We start from the raw sequence: 13,441 nt of genomic DNA, 5'->3' as shown, positions 1-13,441 counted from the left end.
GGGCGCCACGGTCAGTGCTCAAATAAGACTGCAAACTAATCATTAAATGTTGTGTGTGTGTGATCTGACTTCTGAAGGGACTGACAGTTCCCCCCCCCTTTCTCTCTCTCTCTCTCTCTCTCTCTCTCTCTCTCTCTCTCTCTCTCTCTCTCTCTCTCTCTCCCCCCCGTATGTGTCTCTCTCTGTCCCTGTCTCCCTCTCTCTCTCTGTCTCTCTCTGTCTCTCTCTATCTCTGTCTCTCTCTGTGTCTCTGTCTGTGTCTCTGTCTGTGTCTCTGTCTCTCTGTCTGTGTCTCTGTCTTTCTGTCTCCCTCTCTCTCTCCCTCTCTCTCTCTCTCTCTCTCTCTCTCTCTCTCTCTCCCTCTCTCTCTCTCTCTCCCTCTCCCTCTCTCTCTCTCTCTCTCCCTCTCTCTCCCTCTGTATGTGTCTCTCTCTGTCCCTGTCTCCCTCTCTTTCTCTGTCTCTCTCTCTCTATCTCTGTCTCTCTCTGTGTCTCTCTCTGTCCCTGTCTCCCTCTCTCTCTCTGTCTCTCTCTGTCTCTGTCTCTCTCTCTCTCTCTTTCTCTCTCTCTCTCTCTCTCGCCTGTTCCCCAAGACACAACAATACTGAAGAATATTACATAAATTTAGTTAATGAAGCAGCGGCGGGGTTTGAGAGGATTGACTCCAATTTTGAAAGAAGTGCTACTGTGGGTGAAAATGCCATCAAACGGCATCACATACTACAGAGAAATCTTTCACGAAAGGGTCAATCAATGCTGCAAACTTCATTGTCATCTTATTTTAAGAAATTGCCACAGCCACCCCTGCCTTCAGTAAGCACCACCCCTGTCAGTCGGCAGCCATTGACATCAAGGCAATACCCTCCACCAGCAAAAAGATTACAACTCTCTGAGAGCTCAGATGATGGTTAGTTGTTTTTTTTTTAGCAACAAAGTATTTTAATTAAGATGTATACATTATTTCTTCAGACATACTATAGCTCACTTAATAGACTACATTATAGTGTAAATGTAACTTTTATATACACTCGGAAACAAAAATGTAACGTGCTTTATTGCGATATTCACTTTATTGCGGTGGTCTGGAACCGAAAACACAGTGTCTCCAAAGTATGCTTTAAGATTTGCAAGCGAGTGTTTACTAATCAGATGGGGAAAGCTTCTGTGATTTTGTTATGATCACCAAACACGTCTAGTCCGCCTCCCTCCTCTCACAGATAGGAAAAACAAAAGCCCAGAAAAGGAAAATGCCTGGCCTGAAGTCGGAGGAAATTTAGCACCTATTTTTAAACTCAATAACATGAAACCACATTCACTTTCAATCAGTGAATTTAGCACATAATTTGAGAGAAACCTGAGTGGGCTCTGAGCAGTGGGGAACCCTTAGATCTGGAGTCAGAGGTCCCAAATTTCCTAGCAATGTGACGGGCGAATCTCTTCATCTTGGGTCTCAAATGTCCTCTGGCTTAAAATGAACCTAAATCTCTAAAAGTTAAACTACTCTTTTCACACCCCATAATCACTCCATTGTTTCCTTTTGAAATACTAATTAACTGGTTAACCTTTGTTCTCACCTCTTTAGCTCCTCTTTAGCTTTTCAGTCTACAAAGCCTCTCTCCACACCAAAAGGGAAATTATCCTGCTAGGGACCTCACTTAGCCTCTTGGCCTTTGCTTCTCTAATGCTTTTGCCCTATTAATGTGTATTGTGCGCCCAGCCAGACTGAAGGCCAATCAGTGAGCACTTATTTTGTGCCAGAAATCTTGCTAAATGCTGGTGATAAAACAGAAGGCAAAAAATGTCCCTGTTCCTTGAGGGAAGGGAACGTTTTAATAATCATCTCTCTACCCCGATGTCATCAACAGTTGTTTGTCCTTCATTTTCCAAGAGGACCAGTGACATCACAGATGATGTCTTGACTCCTGCATGAATTAGATTTAATCGAGGCAGAGCTGCACAAAGTCATCAGCCTCACTTTCTCTTCCAAAGTCATCGAGGTCCAGTGGCAGGACAAAAGTCAGGACAACTGGCGATGATCTAGGATGCAGTGGGTGACCTTGGCATCTTCAGTGCCTGACCAAGCTGTAAGTGCTCCACAGCGCCTGCTTCAGCTGCCTTCATGACTGTTGGAACAATTTATTCTCATCCGCCCATCCTCCCAGGAAAGTCTTCACAGGTTTGCAGGTAGATATCCCCTAACTCTCACATGGGTTTGAGTCCTGTCAATTACCCTCAGCTTGAAAGACAGTTTTATCGGGGTGTGGCCGATGAGCATGCTACGGCTTTTTGAAGCCACAGGTGGGAGTTGGGTGAATCACGTGGACACCAAAGGTGGGTGAGCAGCTTTGAAGGGGCTCGAAGGCCCTCACAACAGAGACGCTAGTTCTGAATGTGCCATATGCCTCAATATTTTGCATGAGTAGGCATTTCATATATGATGGTTGTAGATCTCCCCAAAGATCTAGAATTTCAGGCAGGGTTGCAAAAAACACAATATTTCTCATTTACTAACATTTACCTACAACGTGCCAAACTGTCTTCTAGGCACTGGGCAGACAAAGACAAAAATGAAAAGATTCCTTACCCTTGAACTTACTGGAGTGAAAAACTTGTTTTCTGACATGATCTCTCTACCAACGGTCTATAATTTAGGATATTATGGGCTAGGAGATTGCCTGAGGCACTCAAAGTCGATTGCACTGTGTCATCCGGCCCCTAAGTGTCAGAGACAGGATATGAATCCGGGTCTTCTTGACCTTGGGGCCAGCACTCTTCCCACTGCACCACACTGCCTCTGTTAGAACAGATAGATAAATGCAAGACAATTTCAGGAGGAAATGAATGCTCGGGATCTGTTATGCATTTGCCTATGGGCAGCACCCACACTGAGAGAAGGCAGGGATTCTGACAGGTGGAGTTGAGGAAAGATCCTGTCCTTAGTACAGTGGAAAGCATGAAACCAAGAATAAAGAGTCCTTGATAGAGTGTCAGGGAACAGCCCAAGCTGGCTGGAACACCAAATGTGTGTGTGGGGGGTGGCGGGGGAAAGCCTGAAGAAGATAGATAAAACCAGATTGGGAAGGGTTGCTCAATGCCAGGTTAAGAAGTTTATATTTTTTCGGTCTTAGAGGTACTAGGGAGCTACTGAGAATTCTGGAGCAGGTGAGAAACCTGCTAAGACCTACTGTTTAGGAAGCTTATTTAGGCAGCTGCCTGAAGGGTGGACTAGAATAGAGAGATTCACAGCTTCGATCTTTGACTTGTGGAGGGGCTCAGGTAAATAGCTCATAATCTTCAAGAACACTAAACAGAGGCACATTAAACAATTTGAGAACAAAGCACCACTAAATACACATCGTAGATAGTAATCACAATAGACAAACAGCAAATAGTGAGTGAAATACACAGACATACAGAAATCCAGGCTCTCACTGAGACAAACAAATGATTCTCCAACCCATGACATCAACAAACAGGACCACAGGCCACAAAGTGTAGTGGAAAGAGAGGGAGACGTTTGGAGTCAGCAAGACCCGAGTTCTAATCCTGCTTGTGAATCAGATATTTATTGTGTGACTGTGGGCAGGTCACCTAACTTTGCTCCAGCCCCATTACCCCATCTGCAAAATGGGGGTAAATGATAGTCTTACTTCCCACGCTTGTTGTGAAGATTAAGGTGGCTCACAAACTTTAAAGACCCATAGGAATAATAATCAACATTTATGTGGCATTCACTGTGTGCCAGGCACTGTGCTAAACACCGGAGACGCAATACATATTACTCTAGGGCCAAAGCATTGGAGAGGCGAAGCCCAAGGTGCTGAGGGAGGTACCTCACAGGGTGATTTTCCTCTTGGTTCGAAGGGAGGCTTTGAAGACTGAATTGATATTATCTCATTGGATCCTCACAGCAGCCCTGGGAGGTAGCTGTTATTATTATCCCCACTTTACAGGTGACAAATCTGAGGCAACCAGAGGTTAAGTGACTTGCCCAGGGTCATTCAGCTAGGAAATGTCTGAGGCTGGATGTCAGCTATTATATGGTTTTGGAGTAAAAGTTTCTTGTATCTAGAGATTCACCCAAAGAAGTCTAACTTTTTTTCCGTTTAAAGCAGGAATCCTTATTTCTTTTTGTGTCATGGACCCCTTGTACAGTCAGTCTACTGAAGCCTAGGGACCCCTTCTCACAATCATGTTTTTAAATAATTGAAGGAAATACTAAATTTCCGTTAGAGTTGAGTGAAAATAAAGGTGCCATTTTCCCGGTCCAAACTCACAGACCCCCTGAAATCTGTTCATCCATGGACCCCAAATTAAAGACCCCTGGTTTAAGGAGATCCTTGTATGTTTGTGTTGGTGTTTTCCAAGGTAAAGGAGAGATATTTGGAATCAGGCAGATCTGAGTTCATTCCACAAGCTTTTATCTCAATGTCTACTGGGTATGGGACACTATACTAGGTACTGCTTCCAACCTATGAGTAAATCCATAATGCCTAGTGCACCTAACTTAAAGGATTGTTGTTCCCAAATACAAGTGAGATAACAGATGGGAAGTACTTTGTAAACTTTACAATGCTTGATAGATGTCCTTTTTTATTAGGAGGTGAGGAGGGAGGTTTTCTTCAAGGGTTGCCAAAGACTTCATCTCTTTGTGGTCTGCTTACTAGTGGTAAGTTTCTCCATACTTAGGAAGGCTGGTCCTCCAGCAGCAGGCACAGTCTGATGCTGCTGGGGGCTTAAAATCTTTCCCCCTGGGAAGGCAGGACCTGCCAAAGCTAACCCTCTGGGGAGAAGAGCAGGGAGCAACCGGGAAAATCTTCCTATATTAGGTGACAGCCTAGAAGAGCCTCAAAAAAAGAGAGGATTTCAATGAGGGAGAGCTAAAGAGGAAGACCCTTCAAGGCAAAGGGTACAGGGCAACATGCCTGGTTACAATATACATGAGGAAAGTAGGGAGGGGCCAGGTTATGAAGCTTTAAATGACAAAGGGCTTCACATTTCTTCCCGGAAGAAACAGAGAGCCACGGAGTTCACTGAGTGGGGATAAGGAGGGGCCACTCAGGAAAATGACACGGTCAGACCTGTGCTTTAGAAAAACCACTTTGAAAGCTGAGTGGAGGATGGTTTGGAGTGGGAAGAGATTTGAGGCAAGGAGACTGAGGGAAACACTTAAATTTGACAAACAGGTTAGATTTTTGCAGGATCAAAAGAAAAATGTTTCTCCAACCTTTACACAGGATTAGCTGTTGCTTAGTCCAGGAGAGAGGTGGTGAGGGCTGAATCTGCCTGAACCAGAGTGATAGCTGTGTGAAAGGAGAGAAGAGGATGCATAGGAGATATTTGAAGGCAGAAATGATAAGATTTGCCAACAGGAGTGAGAGTGGAAGAAGATGCTGAGTGAGGTTGTGTACCTGGATGACAGGGAGGATAGTGGAGTCCTTAGCAGTAACAGGGAAGTTCTCAATTGAAGAGGATGTGAGTTGTGTTTCAGACACGTTGAATTTGAGCTGCCTCCAAGATGCCCAGTTTAAGATGGCCAGTAGGTGGTCAGTGATGCAATACTGGGATGCAGGGAAAAGACTAGATAAGTTGATCTGGGAATCATCTCCATGGAGAAGATAATTGAACCCATAGGAACTGATGAGGTTGCCATCATCTAAGAGAAAAGAAAAGAGGATGCACAGGGCTGTGGGTGTAACACTGCTGGAGATTCAGCAAAGCAGGAATCAGAAAACTAGCAGTGACGCAAGCATCCAGAGAACAGGGTGATGGACAGCGTCAGAGGCTGCAGAGAGGACAAGGAGGATCAGGATTGAGAAAATGTCCTTGGATTTCACAGCTGACTTTGGAGAGAGTTGTCAAAGAAATCAGATACTCAAATGCAAGGGTCAATGAAAAAGTGTTTATTAAGCACTTTCTAATGCCAGGCCCTCAGCTAAGCTCTGGGGACACAAAAAGGCAAAAAACAGTCCCTGCCTTCAAGGGGCTCTCATTCTGATGGGGAGATAACATACAAACAAGATCTGCACAAGGAAATTGGATGTAATCTCAGAAGGAAGGCACGAGTTTTTAAGGGAAAAGCCTTCTTGCTTAAGCCAGCAGATAGAGACAAGGAGGGAGAGAATTCCTGGGATGAGGGACCACATTAAAAATGCCATCAGGACGGGGGGCAGCTAGGTGGCACAGTGAGTAGAGCACTGGCCCTGGAGTCAGGAGGATCTGAGTTCAAATCTAGCCTCAGACACTTGACGCACTAGCTGTGTGACCTTGGGCAAGTCACTTATCCCCAATTGCCCTGCCTCCCCCCCGCAAAAAATAAATAAATAAAAAAGAAAATACCATTGGGAGGCAGAGTGTCTTATTGGAGGAAAGCTTAAGAAAACTGAAAAGACAGGAAGGGGCATGTACTATGTAGGGCTTTAAAGAGCCAAACATAGGATTTCATATTTGATCCTGGGAGTTATAGGGAGCCCCTGGAGTTGGCTGAGTGTGTAGGAAGGTGATCTGGCCAGGCCTACGCTTTAGGAAGACCACTTTGGCAGCCGAATGAAGGATGGACAGGAGCCGGGAGAGGCCTGAGGCAGGCTGATAAACCAGCTGTGGCAATAATCCAGGTGTTTGGGGATAAGAGCCTGCAGGGGGAGAGCAGGGTGGGTCTGGGAAGGAAAGGAGATCTATACAACAGATGTTCTGAATTTGACAGGACTTGGCAATAGATTGGAAATGGGGGGAGGGGTGAGAGTGGGAGGAATCCAGGATGACACCTAGGCTGTGAACCTGAGAGCCCTCAGCAGTAACAGGGATTAGGAAGAGGGAAGGGTTTAGGGGAAAGGATAATGAGCTCAGTTTTGGACATGAGTCTGAGGTGTCTTCCAGTTTAAGATGTCCAGTAAGAAGTTAGAGATGTGACACTGGAAGTCAGGAAGATTAGGGCTGGATAAATAGATCTGAGCATCTTCTTCATAGAGAGATAATCAGTGAATCTGATGGGATCCACAAGCACAACAGTACAGAGGAAGAAGAGACGAGGGCTCAGGAGAGAGCCCTGGAGGACACCCAGCATTCACGGACTCACTTCAATGCAATTCACTTACATGTCATGGCATCACCTCCTTGATGCCATGGTCCTCTTTGAGAATGAAGGACAAACAACAGCAACAGCCTTTTAAAGTTTATCAAAAAGGAGTCGTTGGCACTTACATATAGTGCTTGAAGGTTTGCATAGTACTGTGTATGCTCTTATTTGGTCCTGACAACAACCTTGGGAGGTAAATGCTATTATCATCCCCCATTTTACAGATGAAGAAACTGAGGCAGTTAAATGACTTGCCGGGGGTCACACAATTAATGTGCCTGAGGCAGGATTTGAATTCAGATCTTCCTGACTCCAAATCCAACCCTCTTAACCACAGTTCTGTCTAGATGCTCTAGAAGGGGAAGAGAGATGTAGGACAACAGCCCACAGGGATGGTTAGGTCAAGAGAGGGTCTTTTAAAGGTGGTAGAAACATTGGTGCATTTGAAGGCAACATCTAGGAAGCAACCAGTAGACATCGAAAGATTGAAGATTAGAGAGGAAGTGGAGGTGATATTGGGCACTATCTTCTGGAGAGCATTGAGGGAGGGATCGTAGGTGCATGTAGAGGGGTCTCCTTGGCAGGGAGAAGAGCCACCTCTTCCTGTGAGACAAAAGTGAAGGTCCAAATGAAGGTCATCAGCAGAGAAGGGAGAATTGTAGGGAATGTCATGGGAGATTTGAAGAGGAAAGAGAAGGTTGAAATAGTAGTTATGGAGAGAGAGAGAGTGAACTGATCAGGGCTGAGTACATGGATTTGGGTCCAGCAGGCCTTGCTGAAGTGAGATAACATGAATTTATAATGTACCCAGTCACTGTTTATCCATAAAAAGAGGAAGAGGAACTAGTGACAAGTCAGGTTCCTTATACTTCTAAAATTAGGACCGTAGAAGGAAGCTCCTTAAAAATCTTGACCCTGAAACTAACTAGGTCTGTGAACTTGGGTCATTCTCTTGAGAAACAATGTAGCACGGCAGTGTTGTACTCAAAATCAGCAGGACCTGGCTTCTGATCCCACCTCAGGCAGCTGACCTGGCCCCCTCTCAGGCCCCCACCCCGGGGCAGTTTTGGTGGCAGCTTGTGCTTTGCTGCCTTCTGATGTCCTCATGGATTCACTGGCACAGTCCTGCCTCGGTCACTAAGACTTCCCCTTTTTCTGTTAGGTGATCACCGTCATTCAGAGGTTTCTACACAGAAGGCGTGGAGATGTGCATGGTCAAATACTTCTGTATGCCTGGCTTAGCAGGGCACTGAAGCTGCTCCAAAACCGTGGAACGTGCCATGATGAATGGAGCAATCAGAATTAGTGTCTGGTGTCATGGGAAAACAAAAAGAGAGGGCTTGTTTTTAAATGCCAGTTCAATCATAGTGACCCTTCTGGGCCTTTCCATTCTCCCTGGAGCTGAACCTTCCTATACCTGCATTCTTATCTCCCCCACTTACCATGCAGTGTTAGCTATGTGAAAGCAGGGACCCTCTTGCTGTGTGTATCCCTAACTCAGCACTGGAATGAGGGATACACAGACCCTTAGTATATGCCATTAACTTAGTAAATGCTCATTCATTCATTCATTTATACCTTGGTGAGCGTGAGGAAATCACGTGATCACTTTCTACCTCTGTAAACCCATCTCTAAACCCCATTTGTAAAATAAGAGAGTTAAACTGGGTAATCTCTTCCAGACCCAACAAGGCCAAATGCAAGTGGGCTCTTGTCAATTAAACTACCAGCATTTATTAGGCTCCAACTCTGTGCCAGGAGTTAAGGCCCTAGATGAGCAAAGTCAGAAATGAAGCTGTCTCTACATTCAAGGAGGCTACATTCAGTTACGGTAACAACACCCTCCCCCCCCCCACATTTAACAACAATTAGATTATATAAGTTCAGTGAGACAACATAATGGCCCCAGAGTTCCACATCGCTCCCTCCTCTTTGGTTTTAGGGGGTTTATTTTAGATGAAAAAGTAAATTTAATTTAGCTTTATTCTAGATGAAAAGTTAAGAGTGATTGATGCATTAATAAAAGTAAACAGAGTGAAATAGAAATTCATGGTTTTATATTGAATCCTCTTTTTATGTTGTGCTGTGTACATGGAAACTTTGTCTTTTTGTATTTAAGTTCAAAATGAATAAAAATTTTTTAAAAAAGACTGATTGACACAGTTCCTCTGAGACTCCTCTCCCCTTTTAAATAAAGATGTAAAAATAAATAAAAGGTAATTTTGTGTGGGAAGACATGGAGAGGTGGAGGAAATGAAGAAAGACTTCATATAGAAGGTGATGCTTGAGGTATTTTGAAGGAATCTTAGGATTCTAAGAAGCTCAAGGCCAGGAGGAAGGGCATTCCAGGCAAGGCAAACAGCCTGGGCAAAGGAATGGTGGTGAGTAGAGAGTCAAGGGATTGTGGTGTGACTGATTTTTCATTAGGCTGCAAAGGTGAGTTGGAGCCAGGCTATGAAAGGATCATAGGATCATAGCTTTAGACCAAGAAAGGACATTCAGACACTGAATTCGACCCTTCCCCCACCCACCCACCCACACACCCACATCCACACACACACACACACACACACACACACACACACACACACCATAAACTAAAGCCCTGAGAGGTTAAGTGATTTGCCTTGTGTCCCAGGCAAGATTTGAACCCTGGGCCTCCTGACCTATCCACTGTACCACTTTGTTTGGATTTTAAATGCCAAACCATGGAGGTTATATGTGATCTTAGAGGTGACAGGAAGCCACTGGAGTTTATGGAGCATGCCTGTGCTTTATGAAAATTAATTTCGCAGCTGAGTAGGGTGTTCAGAGGGGAGAAACGTGAAGCTAGCTAGGTGATTGCAGTAGACCAGGCTAGAAGTAATGAGGACTAGAACCAGGCGCTGGCTGGGTCAATGGAGAGCAGATATGGAGATAGACTGGGCGAGATTTGATGACTGATTGGATATGGGAGATGAGGAAGAGCCAGGGGTCAGGGCTAACAGTGACATTTCAACCCTGGGTGACTGGAACAATGGTAGTGCCTTCATCAGAATTGGGGAACTTGAAAGAAGGCTGGGTTTGGGGTGGGAGGACAGTGCAGAGCAGTGGACAGTGTTTCGGACTTGGAGTCAGGAGGACACGAGCTCAAATCCTGCCTTAGACAATGACTAGTTCTGTGACCTTGAACAAATTACTTGACTTTTCCCAGCCTCAGTTTCCTCATCAATAAAAATGGGGATGATAATTGGATCCCCCTCAAGGTTACCGAGAGGATCAAATGAGATGTTTGTAAAGGGCTGCACAGTCCTTCAATTTTGGAAATGTGGAGCTTGAGATGGCGATAGGCAGGTGGTGACATGGGACTGAAGCTCAAGAGAGAATGGTGCCAGGTTTCCAGAATCATCTTCATGGAGCTGCCACTGAAACCTCTGAGTGAGAGCTGATGAGATCAGCAAAAGAGAGACCGTAGAGAAAAGAGAAACTTGGAGCAACCTAGAGTTAAGGAGCATGACATGGATAATGATCTAGGAAGGAGACTTGGGGCAGGGAGAGGGGAGGAGAGGGGGAAGAGAGAGTGAGGGAGAGGGAGAGGAGGGGAGAGGAAGCAGAGAGAGAGAACAAGGAGAGAGAGGAGAAGGTAGGAGAGGGAGAGGAGAAGGTAGGAGACAGAAGAAAGAGATAGAGGAGAGAAAGAGATGGAGAGAGAAGACAGGAGAGAGAGAAGGAAGAAATAGAAAGAAGAGATAAAAAGAGAAGGAGAGGAAAGGAAATAGAGGAGAGAAAGAAAGAGGAGAGAGAGCAAAGGAAAGAGAGAGGAGAGAGGTGGAAAGACAGAGAAGAGAGAAAGAGAAAGAGGGGGGAGGAAGAGAGAGAGGGAGGGAAGGGGAGAGAGAGAGAGAGAGAGAGAGAGAGAGAGAAGAAGAAGAAGAAGAAGAAGAAGAAGAAGAAGAAGAAGAAGAAGAAGAAGAAGAAGAAGAAGAAGAAGAAGAAGAAGAAGAAGAAGAAGGAGGAGGAGGAAGAGGAGGAGGAGGAGGAAGAGGAGGAGGAGGAGGAGGAGGAGGAGGAGGAGGAGGGAGGGAGAGACAGAGAGAAATCATAAAAACTAGAGAGGAGAGAGTGTCAAGGAGAGGCTGGTCAAGAAGAATGAGGGATTGAGAAAAGAAGGCTGGTCATATCTTGTCATTAAGAGTCATTTCTTACTTTGCAGAGAGCAGTTTTGGTTGAATGATGAGGTCTGAAAACCACTGGAATTTGATAAATCAGGACCAGAGGTGTGGTCAAAGTATGTGAAACATGCTACCCTTCATATTAAAAGGGAAGTAGCGAAGCTTAGTGGGTTGATGAATGAATCCTTATTCCATTTGTCACTCGACTGAAGTTTCATTAGTCTTAACAATCAAAAATCTGTGTCTCCTGTCAATCTGTCTCCTAAATGCCTCCAGCCTCCTTAATTTTAGGTGATTCAGATTCTGATTTCATAAGAATATAACTTGACTGAAGGGCAAAACACAAATATATTTTCCATTAAGTCACACCTCTGAATTTTACTCATATATACTGTCCCAAACCTATAAAATATAAGCTCCTTTTATTTTTATTTTGGTGTCCCTAGCACCTAACCCAGTAGGTACTTAATAAATGCTTGCTAAATTGAATCAAACTGGACTCATAGAAGAAGGGTTAAAAAATGCCTGTCACAAATTTGTTTTGGGGGAATTGGACAAGCTAGTACTTGCTGTGGATATCGGCTTCTTCCTCCACCAGAAAATATTAGAGCTGGACAAGATGGTCCATAGTGTGCTTCAAGCCCTGATATTCTGTGATATTACTGATTTAGAGGTGGAAAGCGGGGCACAGGTGGGTTAGGTGACTTGCCCAGGGTCACACAGTTAGTGATTTTCTGTGGCAGGATTTGAACTGAGGACTTCCTGACTCTATGTCTCCCACTCTATTAACTGTGTTATCTAGTTGCACACAAATGTGTGAGAATGGATGGCTGGATGGATAGACAGAAAAAGCATTTATTAAACAACTACAATATGTCAGGTACTCCTCCACTAATCCTGATCAAAGTCCCAATCAATCAATCAATCAATAAGCATTTATTAAGCCCCTCATATGTGCTAGGCACTATGCTAAGAACTGGGAGAAACAGAAGAGAAAAGAAAAATTAATCTCAGTCATCAAGGAATTTATATCAAACTCCTCAAGGCAGAGTGCCAAGGCTGAGTAGATCAGCTACAATCCCATGGACTGTAGCACAACAATGCTGTCCATGGGGTTTTCTTGGAAAAGATACTGGAGTGGTTTGCATTTCCTTTTCCAGCTCATTTTCCAGGTGAAGAAACTGAGGTGAACAGGGTTAAGTGACTTGCCCAGGGTCACACAGCTATTAAGTATCTGAGGCCAGATTTGAACTCATGTCTTCATGACTCCAGGCCAGTGTTCTAACCACCGAGTTGCCTCTATTTATTCAGCCTAAGAAGGTACTTTTGGGTATTTAGAAACTGCTAATTGTTAGGTCCACTGCTCTATGTCCAGAGCACTAGACTTAGGGTCAGGAAGACCTGAGTGTGAATCTTACCTAAGATACTTGCTAGTTCTTTGACCCTAGGCAAATCACTCACCCTCTCTCAGCCTCAGTTTCCTCATCTGTAAAACAAATAATTATAATAGCGCCTGGGTAGCTAGGTGCCACAGTGGACAGGAGGTGGCACGCGTGAACCCAGGTCTTCTGAAGAGCTCTTTCCACTCTTCCCCAGGGCCAAGCAGAATGTCTCCAGCAGCTTCATACATTCCAAAGGTTCCCATATTTGTTACCTCCTTGATCCTCTCAACAACTCTGTCAGGTAGCTACTCCAGGTAGCCCTCATTACCTCCATTTTACAGATAAGGAAACCGAGGCTGCAAGCAGTCTTCACATGCAGGCTAGAGGAGCACCTTAATTGGAGATGTAATAGAAGGATCCGGGCGGCTTCTAGGGCATCGTGGGGGCTTGGGATAGAACGCTGGACTTGGAGTCGGGAAGACATGAAGTGAAATCCATCTTCAGAAGCTTACTGGCCACTGAACCTGTCTGCCTCGGTTTCCTCATGAGTAAAAAGGGGGTGATAATAGCAGGGTTGGTGAGAGGATCAAATGAGATGATTTGCAAAGCATTTTGAAAACCTTAAAGTGCTACATAAATGCTAATTGTTATTATGATTGTTAATTATTATTAGATCCAGACCACGCCCTGCGGGACTTCACACTTTCGGCTCCGGATCTCTATTCCCCTGAGCCCAAGTTTCTCTGATTAGGGAATGTCTCCCTCGTCCTCTGGCCACGCCCCTCATCCTCTGGCCACGCCCCTCATCAGTCCTTCTATGTGGACCTTGTACT

This window comes from Trichosurus vulpecula, chromosome 1, assembly GCF_011100635.1.
Source record: "Trichosurus vulpecula isolate mTriVul1 chromosome 1, mTriVul1.pri, whole genome shotgun sequence".
NCBI classification, from domain to species: Eukaryota; Metazoa; Chordata; class Mammalia; order Diprotodontia; family Phalangeridae; genus Trichosurus; species Trichosurus vulpecula.
Note: the sequence above shows the minus strand (reverse complement) of the source record.